This window comes from Miniopterus natalensis, chromosome 6, assembly GCF_054644295.1.
Source record: "Miniopterus natalensis isolate mMinNat1 chromosome 6, mMinNat1.hap1, whole genome shotgun sequence".
NCBI classification, from domain to species: domain Eukaryota; kingdom Metazoa; phylum Chordata; class Mammalia; order Chiroptera; family Miniopteridae; genus Miniopterus; species Miniopterus natalensis.
Window position 1 is genome coordinate 87,744,071 of NC_142086.1, and position 26,088 is coordinate 87,770,158.

A 26,088-nucleotide genomic window follows, 5' to 3' on the forward strand; every position below is an offset into this window, starting at 1 on the left:
CTCCCCGCGTGTCCGTTACGCGCCGGGCCCAGCGCCGTCCCCCCGCACCCCCCGCACCCCGCCCTCGCCCCGTCCCCCACGCGCGTCCTCCCCGGGCCCGCGTCCCCGCCGCGCGTAGCCCCCGCGTGCCTCACGTCCCCGCCGCGGCGTGTCCCGCGCGCCCCCCGCCCCGCGCCGGCGGAACTGTGGGAGCGGCGCGCACAGGAAGTGGCGGGGCGGGCGGCGCGGGCGGCGCGGGGCGGGGATGGGGCCCGGGGGCGGCGGGCGCCGCACTCGCTGAGGCCCGACGCAGGGCCGGCGCCCAGGGCCGGAGCGCAGGCCGGAGCGGCCCGGACGACGCGGGCGCCACGCGCGACGAGCAGGTGAGCGGCGCGGCCCCGCGGGTCGGCCCTGCCCCTGCCCCGCCCGGCCGCCCGCCGCAGTGGGCCCGCAGCGCTCCCGGCCGGCCTGCGGGGCGCCGGGCTGGGTAGCGGCGGGTCCCCCGCCCCGGCCTCCCCGCGCCGTGTCCGCCGAGGCCCGGCCCCTCCCCACCTGCCGCGGCTCCGCGTCCCGGGAGGGGCGCCCCAGGGGGCTGGCGGCGGGCCGGAGGGTGCGCCACCCCCACCTCTCACGCCCGAGGTCTTGGGGAGCCCCTGTGCGCCCTCGCGGCCGTGTGCGGGGCGCTGGCGCCGGGACCCTCGGGCGCCCCCTCCCTCCCCAGCGCCGGCCCCGGCGCCTCCCCGCCGCCCGGAGGCTGCAGGTGGACCGCGCGGGCCGGGAGCGGGTGCCCAGCTTCCACTCGGCCGGGACCGAGGGCCGGCTGTGAATTTCCATGGTTCCAGTCAGGTGACGGGTCCACAGCCCAAGAGCCCCGGGAGGAAGGCGCCTCCACCCCAGGGCCACCCGGGGACCCGGGAGCCTCTGATCCTCAGACCCCCGGGAAGGCGGATGATCAGCCGTGGAGGCTACCTGGAAAAACTGTGCGGTTTTCTGTGTGTGTTTTGATAACTTTGAGAGAAGTTCGGTGAAATAGGAGAAATGCTTTCATAAATGGCTTCCCAGCCCTTTCCTTTTTAAAGCAAATGTTAAGCCTTGTCCAAGAGAATCCTTGAGCAGTTGGGTCCCTTTCCGTAGGAAACAGGATCTTAGGAGACGGGAAAGGAGGGCTGCTGGCCCGAGACAGGCTGGAGTGAGGAGCGGCTGCCGCTGTTGAAAGTGAAAATCATCCCGGAGAGCCCAGCACCGCGCCTGGTGCGCTGGCGCTGATGGGCCTGTTGTTGCATCTAACCCAGGAGGTCCCCTGCGTGTTCAGTTACCGCCCTGCGGGCTAATTGTACTCATTTAGGGATTGCTAATCAATGTTTCCTCCGATGAAACGCTTCAGGAGCGGTCTCGGTGGCATTCTGAACCTTCTCTAATTCGGTCACTTCCTTTCTGTCCCCCGCCCCCTGGGTTGTCCCCCCCCCCTTTAAAGTTTCATAGTTGGCCTGTTACAGTTCAGTTCTGTATCCAGTTCTTGGTGACTCTCCGAAACTGTCTTGATTACATTGTTTAAAAAAGAAGCTACATGTGATTGACATTGAGCGCGCACAGGGCCTCTCCTTGGCCTTGGAAGGTGTAAGGCGCCTTGACGTTTTGAACCGGACTTCACGTGCTGGGCCGGAGCCTCCGTTCACCCCACCTGTGGGGGCCTTACCTGGGCATCTGTGCCGACGAGCCTGTGTGTGTCTTAGCAGTAGCCTGGAGAGTTTTCAAGAGCAGGGCTAAGGCCGGCCTTGGGGATGGTGAAGGAAGACTCAGGAGGGGTCCCAGAATTGCAGAGGCCTAATTCTAGAAGCTGCCTGGGGGGGGGTCCCTTGTCCCTGGGCTGGCCCCGCTTGCTTGCGGGGATGCTCCCTGTGTCTGCACACACACTGGTGTGCCAGGGCGGTGGAGGTAGACTGGAAGTTGTTTTGTTTTGGAAGTTAGAAAAAGAGCACCCGCCGAAGTGACCATTTTCACTCCACTTCCCCTGTTAGCTAGTGGTGGGTTACCCTTGACATGTGTCACCTCTGATAAGACTTCGACCGTGTAAAGAACGTTCTGTGAAAACAGTGAGGTTCACTTACCTGCTGGAGGTCAGGTCACAGATCGGCGTGGCCAGCATTTAAACTAAGCTCCGTGGACTCTCGTCTTCTCAGACCCGGCAGCCTGCTGAAAGTCTGTGAACTTTTATCTCTGGTTAAATCAGAGGTAGGAGGGAATTGTTGAAACCCTTACAAACAGGGAAAATGAAAAACAGATGTGTTTGAGAAGAGCCACATGTCCTGGGGTTTGGCTCGGGAGGGTCTGGTTAATTTGTCCAGTCACATCTGACCCTAAACGCGTCCCAGTGGCTTTCAGTCGGACTTAACCGGGGAGACCTGAGGGGGGGCTGGCCCCTCGCTGTTAGCAGTTAGCACCTTGTCACCGTCAGAATGGGCGGTGGCAAGAGTGATGGCTTCCGCTCCCAGCCTTGTCCTCCCTCTCTGGCCTTGTCAAAAACTCTAATATTTTACTGTTACAAGTTGTGGCTGATGGATGTTAAGGGAGCAAAGCATTGAACGGATGGGTTACATTTGTCTTTTTCTTTTTTAACCTCTTATGACTGAGATCTTTATTGCTTAGTCTTTTCATTAAGGAAATTGATGTTACAGGAAGGTTGACTGAGTTTTGTAAAACAGCTGCTAAGGGATTTTATGGGTTTTACTTTGGCAGACCATTCTTTGGTCAACCAAATAGTGCTTGAAGTTTTAAATGAGTTGTTTCCCATCGTAAAGTGAAATGACCGTGACTTAATCTTCTGTTCCGAAAACTACCTAATGGTAATTTTAAATTAACCCTCAATTACTAATTTAAAAATGCTGCATTTTAGGCAAGCGCATTAGTGGTTCATCCTCTGACAGCCTTTCTTCCAGTTACTTAGAAGTCACCGTGTTTGATTACCTTTGTTAAGCAAGGAGACCGAGACGCTGTTGACCTTGGGGGCCGTCTGCGTGTCTGTTGGGAGGTGGGAGTGGGGGGGGGGGATTGGCCAAATTCTCGCTCTGACTGGCCTGGGCGCTGTGGTTACACTGGCGCTGTCCTTTGCCCAGAGGCCAGAGGGTATACATGTTAGGTGCTAGTGTCACCACACTGAAAGAAACGTGTGTCCTTGCACCTGTGACAGGCAGAATTCTTCCTGGCCAAGTGCTGTACATGCCATAGGACTAGACACTGATGCCGGGGGCTGCGGTGGGAGCAGCATGTCCCCAGGTGACTTGGAGGCCACGCGTCATTCATGTGGAGCGTCCGGATCCCTGTCTGAAAGCCGTGGGGAGTGAGATCAGTCGTAGAGAGCAACAGTGATCAGGGACAGATTCCACCATGAGCAGTAGTCAGAGCCGCTGCCAGGAGACTGTGCTGGCCCACGGTGACCTGTTCCCGGATGGTTCCAAACCGGGCAAGGGGCTGGGTTCTGGGGCGCCAGAGGCAGTGACTCTCTCTCTGTCACATCGCGTGTTGACCTGAAAACTTAATGAGTATATGGAGGGGACATTAAATGTGTCCCCTCCAGCATAATTCAGGCTTCGCTTATTGTTTTCATAACAACAGCTGCAATTCTTGCACCTCGGGCAGGTGTTTCAGGTGCTGCTTTTGTTGTTTAAGTCTCAAAACAACCCTGTAAGGACGGTGGTGTTGTCCCGTTACACAGATGGAGAAACTGAGGGGGGCAGGCTTGGCCAGGGTTGCTCGGTGCACACGTGGTGAATCTAGATCGCAAACAAAGGTCTGATTGAATACCAATCACCTTGGTGCTCAGACAGCTCAGTCAATGAAAAGCCTACATTTTGGAAGCGGAGACTGCGTGGTTGGCTTCACAGAAGAATTCACATACAAAGTCCTGCCTGGTGGAAGGCCGCGCTCGGTGGCCAGGGGGTCAGAAATCCCCGTCCGAGATGATAGAAACAGACATGAGCCAGATATGACGTTGCATCGGAAAGAACAGAAATTCATTTTATGCAAATGCACGGTGCTCAGCGTTTCATCCGACACGAGGTCAGACTAAAACGGAGAGCTGTCCACTGACCTGTCACATAAAGAATGAGCCGATAATTGCGGGAAGCTCCCCACAGATTGATTTCTAATCTAGACTGTGGTCCTGGTCTAATTGGAGTGATGGAGTGAGTGAACGAAGGAAGGTGCCTTTTATTAGGAAGATACACATAATCCTTACGCTCAGAGAGAAATCACTCAGTGGGCAGACCCTGCAAAATACGGTTCCGGTTCCGTAGCAGCAATTTTTGGCCAAATAAGACAGCAGCCAAATTGTTACGTGAAGACTGCCTCGGTCCGGTTTATTCGGCAGGTGGATGTCAGGGTGAGAAGTGCCAGGAGGTTCACCAGGAGGCTGAAGTGGGGGCAGGTCCAGGCAGGAGAGCCCTGGGACCACTGTGCTACGGTGACACCTGAGAGTGGGGACAGGCGAGGGTGGGAGGGAAGAGCCTCTGCCTGGCGTTTTTAGGCCAGGACACCGCCCACCCCAGGAGTCCTGTGTCTTGCAGGCCCAGCCCTGCTTGGGTGCCACCTGCTTGGGTGTCTCTCCTTCCGTTTACCGCCCGGGCTTTCCGGACTGCTGAGCTCTCACCATTGGGGGGGGGGGGGGGGTCCTGAAGGCTGTCAGCTCCCCTCCCACCATGTGGCTGGTCCTCTCAGTGGGGTCTGAGTGACAAAGCTCTGTGACTTTCTCATAGAGAAGGTTTAGTGACTTGGTAATCCCCAGAAACAGAAGGGCATAGTAGAAATAATCCCCGCTGCTAACAGTCCCGTGGCATGGGGAGTGTTGGTTTCATTTTAGGAAAAGCCCCTGGTTATGGCAGGTCTCCTCAAGCTGCCACTCCGGCCCATTCTGTGACGACCCCGAGGTTCAGAGTCCACTTACTGCCTTAGACTCTATAATAGTCCACATGCTGCCTTAGACTCTTTAATACTCTTTTAAAAATATATATATATATCAATAAAGATTCCAGAGAGAGGAAGGGAGAGGGAGAGAGAGAGAGAAAAACATCAATGATGAGAGTCATTGATCAGCTGACTCCTCCACGCCCCCAACTGGGGATGGAGCCCCCAACCCGGGCACGTGCCCTGACCGGGAATCGAACCCCGATCTCCTGGATCCTAGGTCGATGCTCAGCGGCTGAGCCACGCTGGCCGGGCCGGACTCTATAATATTCTACACACTGCCTTAGACTCTATACTATTCACATACACGTTAGCGTCTGTAATATTCCACATACACTTTAGACTATGATATCCCACGTATACCTTAGACTCTGCGGTTAAGTGCATTCCCAGGCACTCGTAATTTTTGTTGCTTTTGTAAGCAGCGTTTTAAAAATTTATTTGTAATTAAAAACTTCCAGCCTCTTGTTGGTGTTGTACAGAAAGGCAGTGGATTTTAGGTATCGATTTTGTAGCCAGTCACCTTCCCAGTCTCTGTTTCTCATCGATTTGTAGATTTTGGGGTTTTCTGCGCAGACACCCGCATCGCCTGGTGGCGGCTTTGTTTCTTCCTTGTGCCCCTGGTGTCTCTCCTCCGTTTGCCGCCCGGGCCTTCCGGACTGTGTTGCATGGGAGCGGGATAGGGTGGTGGTGCCTCGTTCCCAGTTCTGAGGAAGCCGCGCTTTCGTTTCCCCTTGTCCTGGTGCAAACACGCTGCTTGGTTCTGAATTGTCCCATTGCTCCTCCTGGGGTCAGAGGCAAATGGATGGAAAGAAAAATAAAGAGATTAAAGACTTACCTCTGTTGGTCATCAGGGATGTGCAAAAAATACAGCCACAGGGTGGTGCGGGCCTCCCCACGGGGCAGCTGAACTGGAAGGCGGCCTCAGCCCGGTGCTGTGGGCAGTCAGCTCGTTGGGCACCTCACAGCCAAATCTGCGGGGGAGGCTGTTCTGCGTGCAGGCCCCACCCAGTGTGCGGGGTCAGGACCCAGGGAGGGAGGCCCAGCAGCTCCTCATAGTGGGCTAACCCTGGAGAAGAGAAACGTGGTATATAGTTACAATGCAGTATTATCTCAAATAAAATTCCCATGGCGGGAAAGAGCTGCAGTAGCTGCAACCACGGACAGGTGTGCGTGGCTCTCACAGGTGTGCTGAGGCGCAGAGGTGTGTACCGCCTGACCCGCAGGCCCGAAGCACAAAAGCAGGCGAAACCAGGCCCTGCTGCCTGGAGTCGGGGTGGTCTCCGAGGGGACACTGGGGATGGGAGGGAGCTTGCAGGGCCTTCCGGGGCACTGGGGGTGCTTTCTGTCTTGACCCAGGGGTCGGTTCCCTGGGTGTGTTTCGCAGTCGCAGATCTGTTCAGGTTTTCCAGTCCTGCGTGACTACAGTTTGGTGCGTTATTTTTCTAGGGAGGGATCTGCATCAGTTACTGTTGCTGTGTAACAAATGGTACCAACGTTTATGGGCTTTAAAAACAACACCATCATCTCACAGTGTCTGTGGTCCAAGAATCTGGGCCCAGCTTAGCTGTGTTCTCAGGCTCGGGGCCTCTCACAGGCGGCCGTCCAGGTGTCTCTGGGCTGTGGTCTTATCTGAAGGCTCTGTGGGGAAGGGTCCCTTTCCAGGGTCACTCACGGGTGGTTGTCAGGATTCTGAGGGCCTCCCCAACATGGCAGCTTGCTCCTCAGAGCACGAAAGCATGAAAGGAGAGAGAAGAAGAGAGAAGGAGGGAGAGGCAGGGAGGGAGGGAGGAAGTCACAGTTTTTTAAGACCTCACCTCGGCGGTGACCTTCCATTGCTCGTGCGGTACTGTTTTTGTTAGACGGCAGTCACTAGGTGTAGCCCACCCTCAAGGGGAGGGGATTATGTGGGGGTGTGAACCGTGGGGGTCACCTCAGGGCCGCCTGCCACACCATCCATTTCGTTAAACTGGCCATTTCCTTGGTACAAGGGTCATTCCATTTCCTTAATTTTTAAATCTCTGTTGTGTCTAACATTAACTTCCCCTTTTCATTCCCAAAGTTGCTCTTGCCTTTTTTTTTTTTCCTTGAGTCATCTCAGCGGAGGTTTATGTGTTTTATTACTGATTGCAGAACCAGCTTTTAGTTTTGCAGACCATCTCTGTCTCTGTTTTCTGTGCCATTAATTTCTGCTTTCATTGCTGTTCCTGCTTTCCACGCTCCTTGGGTTTATCCTGCTGTTCTCTTTCTGGGTTACTGAACGGAAAGCTTAACTTCTTTTTTTTTTTCTAAGTGTAGTTTCTTAATTCTGTCATAAGCACTGAAGGCTGTAACTGGCCTCCCTGGTTCTGCTGTGTGGTAGCCTGTCTATTTTGGTCTGTAGCATGTTCATTGCTCAGTCCTCAGCAACCATCAAAAATTGCTGATATTATTCTTCTGTGACTCATGACTGATATAAATGACACTTGTTTTCTAAATGTGTGGGGATTTTAGGTTAATGATTATTTTTTTCCTCCCCCGAGGATACGTTTATTGATTTTATTTTTATTTATTTATTTATTTTTATTGTTATTATTTTAAATCCTCGCCTGAGGATATTTTTTCCACTGGAGTGAGAGGGAGAGAGAAAGAAACATTTATATGAGAGAGACACGTTCGTTGGTTGCCTCCTGCCTGCACCCCGACCCGGGGCTGGGGATGGAGCCTGCAAATGAGGTACGTGTCCTTGGCCAGAATTGAACCCAGGACCCTTCAGTCCACAGGTCGATGCTGCAACCACTGAGCCAAACCAGCCGGGGCTGTTTATTGATTTGAGAGAGAGATAGAGAGAGAGACAGCAATGTGAGAGAGACATCGATTGGTTCCCTCCCATATGCACCCTGACCAGGGATTGAACTTGCAACCTAGGTATGCGCCCTGACGGGGAATTGAACCTGCAACCTTCTGGTGTCTGGGATGACGCTCCAGCCAGCTGAGCCGTCCAGCCAGGGCCCAGGTTAATGTTTAACTTCACCTGCCTGTGGGCAAGGGGACAGTCTGTACGGCACTGACCGTTTCTGAGGCTTGGGTTATATCCCATCACTGTCCCCCAGCTTCTGTTGCTCTCAGGGGGTCGCCCTCAGTGCTTCCCGTGGGGGTTGTATGTTTTCCCTCTGGCAGCTTTTACAGTCTCCTTGCCCCTGGCGGTCTTCAGTTCCCCTGTGGTGTCCCTAGAGTGGGTTTCTGTAGTTTATCTTGCGTTGGGTTCAATATGCTTCCTGAAGATAGTCTTGTGTCTTTCAGCAGTTCTGGAAAACTGTTCAGCCACTTTTTTTTTTTTTTTTTAAGTTTTGCTCCTACCTTATGCTTGGCTTACAACACCCTCTGAGCCTCTTGTTCACGTTAGTTTAGTCTTTTTTTTTTTTTCTTCTTCTGCATTCTCAGTCATTTCTTTGGCTTCTTCTTCCAGTTTTCCAGCCCTGTCTTCATCTCTGTCTAATCTGCTATTTAACCTGCTCATTCAGCTTTTCATTTCACTTATATTTTTCATTCTTAAAATTTCTCTTTGCTTCTTTCCAAATCTGCCTTCCCATTTGCTTCATATTTCAGTTTCCTCTTTTATCTCTAAATGTGCTTATTTTTTATACTGCAACTAATGATACCAAGTAATACTACCAAACATAATTCCAAAGCCTAAATTTCTTTTTCTTTTTTTAATATATCTTTATTGATTTCAGAGAGAGGAAAGGAGAGGGAGAGAGAGAGAGATAGAAACACCAATGATGAGAGAGTCACTGATCGAGCCCACAACCCGGGCATGTGCCTCGACCGGGAATCGAACCCCGATCGCCTGGATCCCAGGTCGACGCTCAACCGCTGAGCCACGCCCGGCCGAGCAAAGCCTAAATTTCTTGAGGGCTGAATTCCACTGCTTGTTCTGCCGCCCGTCACTCCCTGGAGCGGGTTTCTCACGGGCTTTGTAATTTTGGATTGTGGACTTCTATTCGGGTGAGCTTGGTGAGGATTCCCGCAAGGCTCGTGGAGCAGAGTCTCTGCTTCTGCGAGGAGCCCAGGAGTGGGATTGAGCCAGAGCCATTTTAGCTTAATTTTCTGGACTCACAAAGGGGACTTCTAAAGATGCAGTGGACAGAGAAGGAAATTACCCTAAAGTAAAACTCTGAGATTGAAGAAATTGCTAATGGTCAGGTGAAATCTATACAAATCCTGATGAAAAAGCAATAACAAAAGTTGAAGGAACGTCATAGATTTAGGTCCAGAGGACTAAGTGACTGAGCTAACCGGGGGAAGTAGCCTGGCCTGAAACCGCCCTGGGGAAGACGAACGCGAGCCCAGGGGTTCAAAGCTGGGACGACCCTCGCATCCCCAGTGCACCAGTGCCAACTGCTTTGACCAGTTTGGGACACAGTTGCAAAGTGTATCTCAGATTTTGTACTCACTAAATTCAACTTCCTGTCGCTTTCTCTCCCCATTTTTCTCCCATCCGCACAACAGGTGATTTCTGCAATCTCGGCATAGGCAGGCTCAGCCATGACTTAAAGAGTTTTCTTCAAATAACTTTTTTTTGTAGCTGAGACGCTACACTATGTATGTAACACAGGGTATCTAGCAGTGATAGAGAGCATGATTTCTTAAAAAGGTGGTTAGTAGCAGTAAGTTAAAGAGAATGATTTTGGGGGGAAGATGATATTACATCTTAGAATGTCAGATTTCAAAACTAGAAAATAAATGTGAAACAAACAATGATCAGGCACCTGAAAGGTGTTGTTCTTGGGGCTCTGTCCGCCTGAGGTTGTCTTCTTGCTGGGGCCTCTCATCCCACCTTGTTGTTACATTTCCTGTGAGTCAGTGACCCAACCTCCATCTCTTCTCGGTTCCCATTCCTAACCCCCAGGCCTGCATATTCCATTGTCTTCTCTCTCCAGCCTCAGCAGGCCCTTTCCTGCCCTTTCTGCTGGGTCCACAGCCTTCCTCCTGTCTTCCTTTGACCTTGGGCATGGCCCTCACCTTCTCACCACTTCTATCCAACATTATACTAGAAAAGTAAGACAGGAAAAAGAAATAAAAGACATACACGATGCAAAAGAGAAGTGAAATTGTCAGTGGAGACGTTGGAAAACTGAGGTACCGCGGTACTATCACCGGACAATTAAAATCTGTACTAAAACACCATTTACAATAGCAGGGAAAATATGAAATTCTTAGGGATAGATGTAACCAAAAAATGTGCCAAGAGAAATGCAAGAAGACCTGTGTAAGTGGGGAGCTATACTATGTTAATGAACCAGAAGATACAATGTTACCAATGTGTCAATTCTACCAAAACCGACATGTAGATTCAGTGCAATCAGTCATAATCCTGGCAAGGTTTTTGTTTGTTTGTTTTAGAAATTTACAAGCTTATTCTAAAATTTACATGGAAATCCAAAGTCCTAGAATAGCCAGAATATTTTTGAAGGGACAAACAAAAGGTATCCCGGTTTTAAGACTTTCTGTGTTGCTTCGTCAATCGGGACATTGTGGGAAGGGTCTGCATGAACACCAGTGGGATGGAGTGATTCCTGAAACAAACCCACCCATTTACAGTCAGATCAATCAGTTTCCAATGAAAGTATCAATGTAATTCCATGAGGAAGTGACAGTATTTTCAACAGATGGTGCCAGGATTATTGGACACCCATGTGCAAAAACAATGAACCTCCATCCTATTTCTTCCCATTGTAAAAAAAAAAAAATTAAAATGGGTCACAAACCTAAATGTGAAAACGAAAACTCTAAGATTTATAGAGGAAAAATGTGGTATATACATACAATGGAATATTATTCAGCCTTAAAAACAAAGATGCTGTAAGCTGGACGAACCTGGAGCACCTCAGGCTGGGTGAAGTAAGCCAGTCACAGAAGGTCAAACACTGTGTGACCCCACTTTATATGAGGTGCTTAGGGAGTCAGATTCGCGGGAACAGGAAGCAGGGTGGTGGCGCCAGGGCCGGGGGAGGGCCAGGGGGAGTGAGTGTTTAATGGGGACAGAGTTTTAGTGGGGAAAGCGAAAAGCCCTGGAGATGGACGGTGGGGATGGTTGTCCAACAGTGGGAATGTGCTTAATGCCACTGAGCTGAGCACTTAAACATGGTTAAAATGGTGAATCTTATGTATATTTTACCACAATTTAAAACAAACAAAAACATGGACTAAAATGGCCGGTGGACCCAGGTTTCACTTTGCTGGTTACAGCCTGAGGTCATGCTGGAGGGAGGGGCGGGCTGGGTGTCCGGGAGGGGAGCCTGGTGTGCAGGGTTTCGTGGGCTTGGGAGGCAACCAGAGTGCAAGTGAGGTCGGCAGCCGAGCTGCCGCCGGGAGGGGCAAGGCCCGCGCGCACGGGGCCGAGGCCGGGGGCTGCTTGGATCCACGTGCTGTGTGGCAGGAGGAGCCCGTCTTCAGCTGCTCCCGAGAGCCTGCGGGGAGGTTGAGGTTGCTTTGCGGTCCTTCCTGGGGTGTGTTCGTTTGTGAGCCATCTGCAGGGCCTGGGAAGGAACAGCTCGGAAAGGCCCCGGACAGGCCACGGCCTGGTGTTTGCTGGAGGGAGTGGAATATTCAGTTCACCGGGAAATAAAGTTCATTTGCAACAGCCCACTTCCCTGACCTGCAGGAGTTTTTCCTGCATAAATACATGAGTTTGTGCCTTTCGCTTTTAGGCCTTCAAGGTGGAAACCTCTGAGGACGATTGATGCCCCTGGCTGTGCTGACCCTGAGCCTCAGTAAGTTAGGAGAGGAGGCACCCGAGCTTGAGGGGGGGAGTGTGTTTCTGTTCCCTGGAGCAGCCCTGGAGTGGGTCCCGCCCCCGTGATCTGGGCACAGCTCTTGCTGGCAGACACAGAAGTCCATCTGCCTTGAGAGCCAGGCTCTCTGACTTAGCTTCAGTGACATTGAAGGGACCTTGGGCACAGTTGGGCCTTGGTGTATGCTGATTGATTTTCTTAAAGGCGTATATACTTTGAAGTTTTCTCACAGCCAAGAGATATTTATTAATCAGTTCCCATTTGGCTAAAATCCAAATGAAAAAGTTCAGGTATGTGGTCTCTCCTTCTGTTCTTTCCTGGAAGGATGAGCTGAGGGGCCAGGCTACAGATGTTGCTGGGTCCCAGGGTGTCCGAGGGGGTGCAGCAGTGGCTGTCACCCCCGCAGAGCTGGGTCCGGCTTTTGTTAGTAGACCCCGAATTCCGAGCCAGACATAGCTGTCAAGTTTAGATGTCCTGGGATGACGTGTGACCCCAAGGTCTGTGTGCATGTTTGCCAGTGGGAGAGCCCAGTTACCATGGGGTGGTCAGCTCCTGTGGGGCACTCCCCTGGGAGCCCAGTGATAACTGTCACTTGCTGCGAAGAGCACCGAATCGGGGGTGGGCATGGGGGTACCAAGTTCATCGGACTAGAGGACTCTGTCCTCAGGCCCATCCCACAGAGTGGCCTCCCGTTACCTGGGCCCTGTGTCCTGGCCCCGGGCAGCCCGGGACCCTTCTTTTAGGCTCCATGCTGACCATCTCCCTTCTGTGCCCACGCAATCTCGGTATCCATAGTATTAGGTGAGTGAGTGACAGGGCCCTTTATGTTAATCATGCCTTGGCCAGCCGGCTCCTGCCATTCCTTCTTTGGGCCTGGAGTCAACTGTCTTTTAATGTGCTTTCTGCAAAGAGTGAGTCCCGGTCCCTGTGTCTGAAGTTTGCACGTTTAACTCTTAGTTTCCAGTTCCCGGGCAGGTGGTTTAAACTCCTGTGTAATAATAACAACAAACAGTGTGCTAGCAGCTACTATTGCTAAAAACAAACGGCTTTTGGGAAATGAGTGGGGCTGATGCAACCTGATGCCAATCACACTTTTTATTCTTATAGTCATGACTTATTTAAAATAGTGTTTCTTAAGTATATGAACTGAGCACTGCAGTACTGCTTCGGTTTTCACATTAAAATTTGTTTAGTGTCACTTTAGAATTAAATATTTTCTCATGAGGGCCTGCTTAGTAACTTAACATAAATGTGATACTAGCAGCAGTTCCCAGTCCTCTTGAGGGTCTCACCTTCATCATTGGGAATCAAAAGTTTATTTGCTCTCTTTGTTCATTTTTTATTTAATACGCAGTTCATGGTTTCAACTGTTAAATTGTTGTGAGCGGCTATTGTGCGCAGAAGAAAATCGGTTACATTGTATCCCAGGGTTGAGCTCTCAATGCTCTCCTTTCTTTTCCTGTCGGTTATCTTCTGCGGCGTTATCTCCTGCAGTGGCTGGGGGACGCCTGGGGCGGGGAGGATTCTCTCGCTACCAACTGCCAGGGGTGCTGGAGGCCAGGGCACCAGGGCACGGCCTGCGGTGCTGCAGGGGCCGCGGGTGGTGCCAAGAGCCTTGTGATCCTGGAGGCACTTTGCATTGTGCACAGCAGGCCTGTTTCCTCCACCACAGTTTGTTCCTGGGGGAGAGTGGCCCAGGGCCACTAGTCATCAGCCGGACCTCTCCCAAGAATTTGGGGAGATTGGAGGTAGAAATCAGTCTGGTCTCCCTGGTTTTGGGGGACTGGGCCCTCAGTGCTCTGTAACAGTTGAGGGCCGGGAAGGAGGGGAAGAGGAGGATTGGTGAGTTGGAGACTTGAACTTTTCAGGACTAGTGATAGCCAGGGAGCAATCCCCAGATCAGATTTATAACCAAGCATCGTGGGAGATGAGCTGCCTTCAGTTATATATACGCAACCTGTCTCTTTACTGAGGCAGGAAAGAGTGAAACTGACCCCCAGGCTAGTAACCATCAATACTGAAATAGAGTATTGACTTGATCTGGGGCCTCTCGAGAGGAGAGACCCAGATGTCTAAAGGACACCTGAAAAGGTGTGCAACTTGGTCATCAGAGAAATGAAAATGTGAAAGCACGGGTGTGATATCTACGCAGCCCGGGAACAGCTAAAAAGAACAGGACAGACGGTGGGGAGCTCACGTGTTGTGGCTGTAACTTGGCCCCATCACTTTGGAAAAACATTATTATTATTATTATGATGTGTGTGGGCTCGGGGCTGAGCACCCCAGATCCCTCCTCAGTCAGTTCTCTTCCCATCTTTATGGGACAAACCTTATTATTTGTGTTTTTCAGGTGAGGACACAGGCTCAGGATAAGTGTTTTGCCTGCGCTCACACCCCAGGGGCCACTCCACGCTTCACAGTCCCCCTGCTGTGCCCTGAGCGGGTGTGGGGGTGTCCATCCTGTCCCTGCTGGATCCGGGTGCCCTGGTAGGCCCTGTGCTGGCCGTCCTGTCACGTGCCAGCCAGCCCAGCAGCAGGGAACGTTGCTGCCGAGAGTGGGGGGCCGCAGTGGGCCGGAGTCCGTCCGTGGACCCGTGGAGACCCTGGGGCCTGCGTGCGCGTGGGACCCCGCTCAGGGCAGCCTCTTGGGCTGCCGGCATGTGCAGTCCCTGTGCTGCGCCCCTTCACTGACTGAGGGACAGGCTGTCACTCCTGTGTCACTGTTACCATAATTTCAGCTCACACTTGTTTCCCACTAACTTTTTAAATAAGTTTTAAGGTGATTTTAAGGTTTCCCTTAGTCTTTCTTAGGTGCTAATATTGGAACGGGGCCTTTCCTGGTGCTTGTTCCCCGGCTCCCCTCTACTCCCTCTGCCAGGAGTGCAGGAGCCGGGCCCCAGCCTTGCGGCCTGGTTGTCCGTGGTCGCTGCTTCCGGAACTTCCAGCCTGGCCTCGGACGTTGCTCCCTGCGGCCGGCGGGTGCGGTAGGGCGGGGGCAGGCGACCCTCCTCGCCCAGCGAAAGGTTAGTCTGCTCTCCTGGAGAGATTCAGTCTGCCTGATAGTTCCCCGTGGGGCCCGGTCTGCGGGGGGCGTGAGGGCGGGGAGAGTGTCCCAGGGAGAGCGCGACTGGGGACCTTCGGGAGACCAGAGCACCCCGGGGAAGGTGAGGTGGGTCAGTGACATTTTGGCCTTTCATGATTAAATCGGGCAGGGTCCCGTGTTGCTGGGATCCCCGTTTCGTGAATTCTGGAATGAGGGGCAGCCCAAGGACTTCAGGCAGAGAGAGACCTGAGCTCCGGCCTCTTTCTGCAGAAGAGGCTTGGTCCACGGCAGCAGTGGGCGTCCGTGCCCCACAGGGGCCTGGCAGGTCCTGCACCCCTGTCGCGGTGTGTGCCATGGGCCCCGGGCAGTGCCGCCACCCCGACTGCTCACGCCGCACACGGCCTCGGCCCGGGCCCGCCTCCGGAGGCCCCTCACAGCCCGGGCCTGGGTGGGCGGGGGAGGCTGGTGCGAGTGTCGCCGCTGCGCCCATGCGGCTGTGCTTGGGAGCCTCTGTTTGCTGTCTAAACGTGCGACAAAGGGCTTGGACTTTGGCAGGCCAGCTTGCGTCTAGGGAATGCATATCTTGTGCAATGTAAGCTTTTTTTCCCTTAAGAAACACATCAGTGTTCGTGATAACTGGGGAAGCTGTCGTGCCCACCGTCCAGAAAAAGGTTGGGGCTTAATAAGCAAGAAAGGTAATTTCTTTCTTAATATTTAAATTTTAATTATAAAAAGGATATGTGCTTGTAAAATTTGAATGCAGAACCAAATCTAATAAATAATCATGTCATTGTCCATTTCATCCCAGATCCTACTCTTTCCTGGCGTGAACTCCTGTAAGTGGTTTGTGGTTTATCCTTGCAGGGCCTGTAGAAACACACAGAAGGACAGACAGACACACACACACACAGGGCCTCTAAAAATGTACTCATGTCATAGTGCACGTCTGGGCACTGAGCTGGAACTTGTCTGGAAGTCATTTTGCAACAGATCTACCTCATTTAAAAAAACGAACCTTCCTTTTTATGCATATCCTACAGAGCATGCGTGGATATACATGCACATACTCACACGTGCACACACGTGTTGTGAGACACGTCCGTGTGACAGTTTTAGGGCACAGTCCCCTGATCATCACTGTATTAGGAACAGGGTGTGCGTTCAAGACCTGGACGTGTGTGCAGCTTGGAAAGTGCTGGGACCAGGACGCTGGCCCATGCGGGGGGGCTGGCAGGATGGGGTGATACCTGGAGACAGTGTCTGTGAGGAGGTGCCGATGGCCCAGGGGATGCTTGGGTGTCAGCCCCACCCCTGACCTGCCCTCCTCCCCGCATGACCCCTGGAAGGTGGACCTTGCCTCCTGCTGCTTTGGGACCCGCTGTCCCTTTCTATCTCTGGCTGGTGCCCTCGGTGAGTTGGCAGGGGTGCCGGGAGTCCCTTCAGGGACAGTGACCTGGACCAGGCTCCTTTCCCAGGGAGGTGCGTCTGTTTTCTGGAACGTTCCACCTGGCTCTCCTGCTGGAACGCACGTGAGGGGCTGTGTGCACACCAGTTCACACGCCTGCTGTTGTCGGGTCACCAGTGCTCGGTGGCGGAGCTGCCTTCCTCCCAGCGTCCAGCAGGCAGGCCCGCAGAGGCCCCATGTCGGGGCCCGTCGTCCCACAGACACCGCCCGCCTGGCAGCGCCTTGCCGCTCGGGGACTAGAACTGAAAACCGGAGCTCGCCTCCGGGGTGGCGGTGCCCGGGGCACCAGTGCCCCGTGTGCCGCGGGTGAGGCCCTGTGCCGAGGGGCTCTGGTTGGAGCGGAAGGGCTGTGGAGACGGGCGTCCCGGGCCGCGTGCGTGCAGCCTGAGGCGCCCGAGCCACCCCCTCGGCTCGGCCCGGCGCTGCCTGTGAATTGAAACCAGGGGGTGCATCCGTGGCTGCACCAGGGCAGGGCCTGGAGGGAGCGTCCAGCTCACGGGGTCCAGCCCCACATGTCGAAGGGAGGGAACCAGGCAGGCCTGGCGCACCAGTAGTTGTCACACGTGTGGCCCCTCCTCATTGTTAGTCCGCTTCGTCCCCCCAAAGTGAGCGTCCGCCCGGGAAGCGTGCTGGCTGCTGCCCTGGGGGGGTCCCCGGCTTCCTCCTGAGCCTCGCGCGGGGCTCCCACTTTCCCCAACACGTCTCAGGAGCTTCTGGGGTTCCCGTGCCGATGACCTGTCATCTCCGAGGGACAAAAGCTGTGTGGCCCTCGCTTCTCTTGCTGTCCGGCCTCAGCACTGCGGCCGCCGTCGGTTGTCCGTGGTGGCGGCAGCTGGGCAGCCACGTCCTGCAGTGCGAGTGGGTTGAATTGAATTTCCTCGGCGGCTTTTCCTGAGCCCAGGGAAAGAGCCCCGTTTCCTTTTCCTGGTGCTCTCAATCGTTAGATTAATTGATTTTCTGCAGTAAACGTTTCCGTGTCCCGGTGTAGACCATGTTGGGTCCTGGTTTCTCTGTAAACGGCGCGGCCCCGGGCCCGCCTGCGCTTCCCGCTGCCTCCCGGAGCCCCGGGCTTCTCGAAGGAAATGCCGACTGTGGGGCGACTGTGGGGCGAGGGGTTCCCCCCGCCAGCCTGCGGCGGGTGGGTGTGTTGGCATCAGGGGAAGCATGTGAGGAGTGCGTATAATCTTTTAAATTGCCTCCCCTTTATGGCACGTTTTTGTCAGGAAGTGAGGTTGGATTCTGCGAAACTGTCTGGCCAGCATTCTTTTTAAAGAACTACGACTTTTAGTAACAGATTTCCTACCATAAAATCATCCTTGCATTTGTGGAACAAACCCCTCTTGGTCACGGTGGTTGTCTTTAATGTGCTGTTAGATTCTGGTTGCTCCTGTTTAAAGGAACTTTTGTATCTGTAGTCATGAGCGAAGAGCGGTGGCTCTCAAACCTTTCATCTCTACACTCTTAAAAAGTTATCGAGGGCCCCAGAGAGATTTTGGTTTTGTGTTACAACTATTGTGGCTCTCAGCAGGGGGTGATTCTCACCCCTTGGCCCTCCACCGAGGGGACCCTGGGCAGTGTCGGGAGATGGTTTTGGTTGATACAACTGGTGGTGGTGGGGGGGGGGCCTGCTACTGCCCCCTAATGGATGGAGGCCGGGGATGCTGCTAAAGATTCTGCAGTGCACAGGACAGCCCCACCACAAAAGATCTGATCCACATTTCAGTACAGCCATGGTTGAGAAACTCTGGTGTTGATGTACATACTGTTTTAGGAATTAACACCAGGAACATTTAAAAATATTTAATAATTTATTTAAAATGGCAGCAATAGCTCTTTGCTGGTTTTCACAGTGTGAGGAACTGTGAGCCTCAGAGTCTCTCGCGACACCCGGTGGGAGGTGGCGTGGGAAGCCCTGCACGGAACCAGCACAAGCGCCCGGAGTTTTGGGGGATGGCGGAGCTGCAGATCAGCTCGAAGAACCGTGACCCTCAGGAGGACAAACGCTTCCCGGGCACCGTCAGGCTCAAGTCCACTCCGCGCCCCAAGTCCTCTGAGTTCCCGGGAACTAGCAGCACTGTGCCGCGGCCCAGGCCGTGGTTATCCCTCCCCCACGTGGACACGAGGTGCTGAGGACGCTCCACAAGAGTAAGAAGCTGGCCTCTGGCTTCAGAGTCTCTGATCAGGCAGATGCCGCGAGTCCTGGGCCCGGGCCTCAGAAAGCTGGCAAGTTCCCTCCTTGCTGACCCACAGTGAGGACGTGGTGGCCGCAGTGGATGGAGTGAAGTCCACGGTCTAGTTCTAGGTGAAGGAGGTGCTGTGTCTGGCAGTGGCTGGTGGCCACGTGAAGACGGCAGGTGACGAGCTCGTGGGCGGCGTTCACTTAGCTCTCAATTCCTGGTGCCCCGGCTCGGGAGGCACTGGCAGAATGTCGAGAGCGCCCTTGGCGAGCGCCAGCGCCTGCTCTGAGGCACGGCTTAATAACCGCACTGCTACCATTAAAAAAAGAGCAATAAACCCATTGCACGTTAGCATAAGTAACATTTTTTTATAGAGAAAATTACATTTTACAAAACTGAAGAAGATGTAGCGGAGCGTGGCATTGTTTTATACATATATATTTAAATATGTTTTTATTGATTTCAGAGAGAGGGAGGGAGAGGGAGAGAGAGAGAAACATCAATGATGAGAGAGTCGTGGATCGGCTGCCTCCTGCACACCCCCTGCTGGGGATCGAGCCTGCACCCCGGGCATGTGGCCTGACCGGGAATCACGACCTTTGGGTTTGGGGGTCAACTTTCATCCACTGAGCAACAGTGTAATTAATCTCCTCATGTCTGACCTGGTGGGAGGCAGCGGAGCTGATCTGCTTCCGCACTGGCTGAGGCATCTAAAGAAACTTCTGCTCACCCCGCGCATCCTTGGGACGCCGAGGGCCCTCAGGCCCCGGACGGGTCCTCCCATCACGCCCGAGAACCACCGATTTAGACCAGTCTCCTCTGTGTTCATTCTCACATTTTTAATTTCGTGTTACACTTGCCTTAGAAAAGGCATTGGGAAGTTTTCCTTCATTGTCTACATTCTGGAAAAAGTTAAGTAGAGTTAAGATGATCTGTTCTTACGGGATTGGCAGCCTTCTCTTGTGCAGTCGTCTGGGTTTGGTCTCTTTCATTAGATACGACAGACGTCTCTTTTAATTCTGTAAAAACAGGTCTGCTCAGACTCTCTGTCTTTTCCTGTGTTCATTTTTTTGGTAAATATCTTTTCTCCTTGGAAAGTGCCCATTTCATCTCGGTTTTCAGATTTATTCGCGTAGAGATGTGCATTTTCGTGGTTTAAAGAAATGCTTCCTTTCTATGTGATTCCCTCTTTTCTTATTTTATGCATTTTATTCTCTCTTTTCTATCTTTACCTGAGGATGTATTTTCCGTTGCTCATCAGAGAGACTGGAAGGGAAGAGAGAGAGGGAGGGAAACATCGATGTGAGACACATGGATGGGTTGCCTCCTGCACACGCTCCAACCACTGAGCCAAACCTGCCAGGGCTCCTGTTTCTCAATTAGCTTTTTTATTGCTATAGGTAACTGTTTTATTTATTTTTGTTAACAAAACCGTCTTTTAAAGATTTACTTATTGATTAGAATGCTTTTTTCCGACTCGTTATGTTTTGCTTTTACCTTTATTAATTCCTTCAGTTCCTTTGAAATTTTCTTCTAACTTTTTGTGTTGGAGGCTTAACGCTTTCACCTCGCTTTCGTGTCTAAGACATAAAGTGCCCAATGCGGTAAATTCTCCTGAGCACGGCTGTGGGTTTCAGCGCGTTTCCTGGAAACGCTGCGGGTGTGTGTCCTGCGGCCCCTGGAGAGGAACGCCTGAGAGAGCGGCTCCGTGTCAGGGAGGGAAGGCTTCCTTCCGTCTTCTGATTTTGTTACGAATTTCCAGAAGAGAGTGTTCGTCTTGTAACTACTGTTTGGATTTGTTGAAAACTTTTTTTTAAAAAATATATTGACTTCAGAGAGAGGAAGGGAGAGGAAGGGAGAGAGAGAGAAACATCAATGATGAGAGTCATTGATCGAGCCCGCACCCCAGGCCTGTGCCCCGACCGGGAATCGAACCCGGATCGCCTGGATCCTAGGTCGATGCTCAGCCGCTGAGCCCCGCCCGGCCGGGCGAAAACGTCCTTGTTGCTGAGTGTACGGACACTGTTTGTGGGTGTCCGTGAGTGACTGCGAGGCGGGTGGTTCCTTGTCTTCAAGTGCAGGTTGCCTGCGTCTCGGGCCCACTGCACCCCCCGTGCGCGGCGTTACAAAGGCGAGTTAAAAAGGGGGCCTCTGATCATCTCAGTATGGGCAAGGCCCCGAGTTCAGTTCTTCTACGTGGGGGGGTCTTGGTTGTCTTTAGCTCGAAACAATCCACACACCACAGAAGCATATCTTGGGGCGCTCGTTCTGAGCCCCGGTAGCAGCCAGCTCTTTCCTGCCACTTCACAGGGTCGTCCGTATTCCAGAAACCGGGTGTACCTTGACCTTTGACTTGAATGTGATAGAAAGCAGGCACCTTCTGTTTCTTTGCGCTTCCCTCTTGTTGCACTTGGCACCCATCCTGATTCTACAACTGTTGACCTGCATTTCTGTTTCTCAGTGTGGGGGCTGGTCAGGTCCTAGCTTTCTGTCTCCCTGAAGATAAAAAGGGAGAAGCCCACAGCCACTGCCTCAGGCAGGACTCCTCCCTAATTGCTCCCTGGCCTTGAGTGGCGCCCATCCCGCCGGAGCAGCGGGGCACTTTCCCCTGGATCCTGCAGTGGTTGCCCCACGCCACCCAGGCTAGATTTTAAGTTGGGGTGAAAGGGAAACTGGTGAGTCCCCGCCTCCCTACAGATCCTGCCGCCCCCACTGGGAGGGGCCCAGGGCAGGATAAGAGGCGGGCCACCTCCAGTGAGGGAGCCACCCTGCAGGTCTGGCCCTGGAAGCTCCCAGGTAAGGGCAGGGCTGCTCTCCAGCAGAACCTCAGGCCTCCCGGGGCGGGATGAGGCACGAACTAGAGGGAGAGAGAGCGAGAGTTTAGGGCCGCGCATCTCAGACCCCACAGTCTCTGTCCGAGCCTGCTCTCCGTGGGTCTGAGGTCCCCTAAGCTCTGGCCACAGAAGAGTGGACGGGGTAGGTTATTTATCCCGGAGCACTCCGTCTCTGCTTGCCTGGAACAGCTTCTGTCCCCTTTAACGTGGAGTCCCCGTGGCTGGCATCTGTCCTTCCCCATCCTGAGCTAAACTATCAACATAAGCGTCCAAACTTGTAGTGAAATTTTTGTAAGTTTATTTGAGCCAAACTGATGACATGTGCGGGGAGCAAGATCTCAGATGCCCCAGAGAAGAACATTTTGCAGCTGCTTTCATACATTTGGGATCGGGAGAGATTACGTGAAGGCGGGGGAGAGCAGGGCAGGGCCTGGATCACAGGACAGCGGGCTGGAGTGTGCTCCCTCGAGGCTGGCACCCCCGTCCAGCGGTGTTACATCGGTCTTTCAGAGGCGCGCTAACCTAGCTGCAGACGGACAGGCAGGGCCGGCTTCCGCCTCTCACTAAAGAAGGTACAGGCCTGGGCTCCGCTGCCCACTGTGAGCTGCCCAGCTAGGAATTTATGGTCAGGCCACCTGTGAGAACACTTCATACAAAACCCCCTTTTCACCCACAAAACAAAGGCAAGGACTGGGTAAGATGTCGTGTTTGTGTCTGTCTTGCAGCCACCTCCAGGGCCCCAGCCGCGAGAGTACCACCTGCCAGGCTGTTCCGACAGAGTGATTTCTGAGTCCGTAGTATATCCCCGGTCAGGGTGGTCAAAAGCTTTCGTCTGCCACAAATGTCACATGACTAATTGAAATGACAGAGCCAACGGCCCAGTGTCAGTGCCACCTCCCAGGGTGGCCACTGAGCCCTTGAGAGCGGAGAGGCCAAATAGAGAGGCGCTGAGAGCGAAACACGTGGGAACTGATGGACTAGGAAGACCAGGTGACAGGTGACGGAGGACATCTCCTTAGGTCCTTCTTAATGTCGATTGCACGTTGACATGATGGTATTTTCGCTGTGCTGGGATTACCACCAGGTTAACACGTACGTGGTGGGAGGAAGCAGTTGGGGAGGTGAGCATGTACTCAGGTCTGTGTGGCGAAATTGGAGGTTTGACTTCATTTGGGTGCCTGAGGGTGGGCTCTGGTGTTGAGCTTTGAAAACAGGCCCATGCACAGGGACCACACACACGACAGTGAACTTGACCCAGCAAGTTCCTAAGGGTGGTGGGTTGTGTGCTACAAGATCAGCACCCAGACTTTGAAGAGAGAGTTCTCTGGGTCTCGGTGCTGGGTTAGTTTCTGTCGATTGGGGGAGTGTGGTGCAGGGTGAGACCCAAGGCCCTGCCCGGCAGTCCTGCGTAATGCTGGAGTGGACAGGCAGGTGGCCAGGCCAGAGGTCCAGAGGGCTGGGCACAGGCCCCACCTCGGGCACAAGTGGCAGGAGGTGGAAAGATTTCCTGGTGGATTAAGTTGAATGCCCGGCTCCCACCAGAAGGACCCACTGGTAAGTGAGAGGGTCCTGATCTATGGCAGAGTCGGCGCTCTTGCTGAGAGAACTGGGAACGGGGCAAAGACTTACCCTTGTAATGACTCAACATTTGACTAGACATCCCTCCATCTGTTCACTTCACAGTTAGATATTTGGGTACTATTATCGCCAGGACCTGTAGTGGAAGGGGGTGCAGAGAACCATAAAACGTGGGTCTGCCCTCGTTGGGCAAGGAGCACGTGTGACGGTGCCTGGCACAGGTCAGTGGGCTGCTCCCATGAGAGCGCACTGACGCTGGGCACTGTGCAGCCAGGGCATCGGAAAAGCTGGTGCAGGGAGGGATCTTGGCACCTGTGTCCGGTGGTCACGAGCAGCAGAGCCGTCCACTGGTGGCGGCCACTCTGTCCTGGCTTCTTAGAGTGCAGAGAGCACCTGCAGCTGCCCAGAACGCAGGAAGGGGTCCTTCCAAACACCCCCTAATTATTCCATTCTGACAATTGTCCCTTCCCTCACGTGACTTGATGGCCGGCTCCTTGTATTTACAAACATTCTCAGAGAACTGAACCTGGTGTAAATGGGACGACCACTTCTGCTTCCAGTTTTGTACCATTTCCAGCCTCTGTATTATTTAGTTCAGTGATGCAGCTGCAGGAACAGTGCCTGTGCAGCGAGTGTGGGGCCAGGCACAGTGATTGTGAACTCGGAGCTGAGGGAGCCAGAGTGTGAACTGCTGGAGGCTGTGGAGGTGTGCCAGCAGCCCTGGGGGAGGGGGCAAGGGGGAGGGGAGCCATGTGGGGGAGGCGTGTAGGTGAAAGCAGTGAGGCTTATGCAGAGCAGGCCTGCATTCTGCTTCCAGCGCCGCCACCAGCCTGTGGGCTGTTCTTCCCTTTCCAGAGAAATGGGAGGTGCCAATGGTCACTCCCACTGGGGAATGAGGACCTGGATAGGTGATGGGCCCCACTTAGTCTGTACCTCAGAGTCCTGAGCCAGGGCTGCAGGCACGGGAAGGGCCTGAGAGGCACTCTCGGGAGACAGGGTGCCCAGCAGGACCCCTCACAGGACCTGTCCTGCAGCCAGGACCTGGGGGAGCTGGTAGTCTCCTTGTCTCGGCGGTCCCAGCGTTGTCTCTGCCTGTCTCCTGCAGGAGAGGGGCCAGAAACCAGCGCAGCTGGTCAGACTGGGAAACTCCCCCACGTGGTGTCCACCACTGGAGGCCTGAGGGGCCTTTCTGTTCTCACTCTTTGAAGATCCTAAAAATAGTGCACCCCCATTTTCCAAGAGAAAATCCATTAGGCTTTCTTAACTGGAGGCTCCTGAGCGCAGATCCTCAGCTCCCTGAGCACAGGGGACTCAGTCCCAGGTGGCCCAGCAGCCCCAGGAACGCCCTCCGGTTGTTGGGGCATCTGATGTGCCCACGAGGGACTCAGCATCACCTGGTTGGCAGGTGCTCCATGAAAACAACGGTTAGCACAGAATTACCTTTCAGGGTCTGTGGGCATAAATTGGGGTTTGTACTAACTCTGTAATTAAAGATGTAGCGGGAATTGTATGTCATATCCATGAGTCAAGGGAAGACTGCTTCTCTTTCATATTTATTTTCTTGCTAGATCTGTTTTATTCCTTTGGAGGATACTTGTCTAAGTAAAACAATTTTAACTTATATTACCTTTTTAAACTTTTGTTTGAAATCTAAAGAAATTTTTATCAGAAAACCAGACGCAGGCTAACTCCCAGGTGTTCAGGCTGACATGGCAAAGAGCCAGTTTGGAAACCAGGTGTCTGAAAAGTCTCTTGTGCATTCAGTCCTTTCGGTAAATCGCCAACTTTGTAAATCTGCATGGTGGACACTGTCTCTTTCAGAGATTTTCCACACACTGACTGAGGGGAGGCAGGTGGGGAGACCCTGTTCTTTGGGTCAGACTTCAAGGCCCCTGGTTTCACACTGCTGTCCCTGAAAGCCAGGGGTAGCTCATGCTGGCACATCCAGCTGGGAGCCGAGTGGGAGGTTGGAAAGATCTGGGCTGTGCCCAACCCCAGTGGCTGGTTAGACGACATGGGCTCAGCTTTCACTTCTTTGAGGCTGGAGGAGAGCAGGCCGAGCAGCTTGGGAGCCCGCCCCGAGGTGGAGGTGGAGGTGGAGGTGGAGGTGCAGAGAGAAGACAAGACAGGGCAGGGCCAGGAGCTGGACAGGACCCGGGAGAGCAGGGTGGTGGCCGGCCCTCCAGGTAACGTCACTGTGGAGCCTGCCAAGGTGTGGTTTGGGTTGTTGGCCGTAGTTTATGTTTCTCTTTACTTTTCCTGTTTCTGCCTTTTTCTGTAAGGTTAAAAAAATAGCTTGCCCCCTCTCAGGAAAAGGTCAGAGAGTCATTTAGCAAGGTACAGGTTGGTAACATAACAGTGTCACCGTGTGCAGCACTGCGAGTTCCAGCCACTGTTAGGGCGTCCTGCCTGAAATTCTAGAGCTGTGTCCCTCCCCAGGGCACTGGGGCCGACTGGGCCCACGTCAGGCCTGCCCTGTCCTGCCAGGGGCTGCTTGCCTGTTTGCGGGTCACGCTGCTCTGTGCCCCAGGGCGCTGCGCCAGCCGGGCACTGCCTGTTCTTGAAATGCAGCAGGAGCGCAGAATAGCCCCCTGGCTGACTGGGGAGACCGAGGCCCTCTGCAGGTGGAGGGGGGTGGCTCGGGCACCGGTGGTGTAGGCCCGGGCTTGGCACCCGCAAGGCGATGGTTGCCCCTCATGGGCCTCCACGCACATGCGCGTCGCCAGGCCTGCTCTCTGGAGGGAACCATGGCTGCGCTGAGCATACCGATATGAAAATGCAAACAGGAGCAAAGGGAAACAGCATCAGGCAGCACACGCGGGGAGCTAGGGGCCCCGCACCCAGCCCTGACCGGGATGGAGCCCGCAACCTGGGTATGGTGGGTCCTGACGGGACCACACCGCAACCTTTTGGTGTCCCGGTTGATGCTACAGCCAACTGAGCCACGCAGGGAGGGCCCACCGAGTGGTTCCTGCAGGTGCTTTCGCCTGTGTGCACCTCTCCTCCTCGCTGCCATCTGCCGCTGGACGGTGACTCCTTCTGAAGGCTGCCGCCCAGTCCTGCTGTGCCGTTGTGGAAAAGCCAGCATGCCCACACTGTCTGAGCCTCCCGAGGGCAGAGAACCCGCTCGCAGGTCCTCGGGAAGCTTGGCAGGCTGACCCCTGTGTCTCAGAGCCAGCAGCCTTCTCTCAGGCCATCCGGACAGGTGAGCCCCGGCCCCCACGTGGCAGCCTCACCCCGGGACACCTGCTGCTGGGCACACCTGTGCATGTCCATC

At 53.9% G+C, this 26,088-nt stretch overlaps 1 protein-coding gene and 1 pseudogene across 1 annotated transcript in view; both read left to right on the forward strand.

Annotated features, from left to right (window-relative positions):
* Positions 1 to 311: 311 nt before the first annotated feature.
* The window catches only part of AGPAT3 (1-acylglycerol-3-phosphate O-acyltransferase 3), a 61,098-nt gene continuing 35,321 nt past the window's right edge, over positions 312 to 26,088 (forward strand). Inside the window, exon 1 of the mRNA XM_087818449.1 lies at positions 312 to 362. The gene's annotated coding sequence lies outside the window, so the exon portion shown is untranslated. The remainder of the gene's footprint in view (positions 363 to 26,088) is intronic.
* Positions 16,399 to 18,688, forward strand: LOC107537459 (large ribosomal subunit protein uL1 pseudogene; annotated as a pseudogene).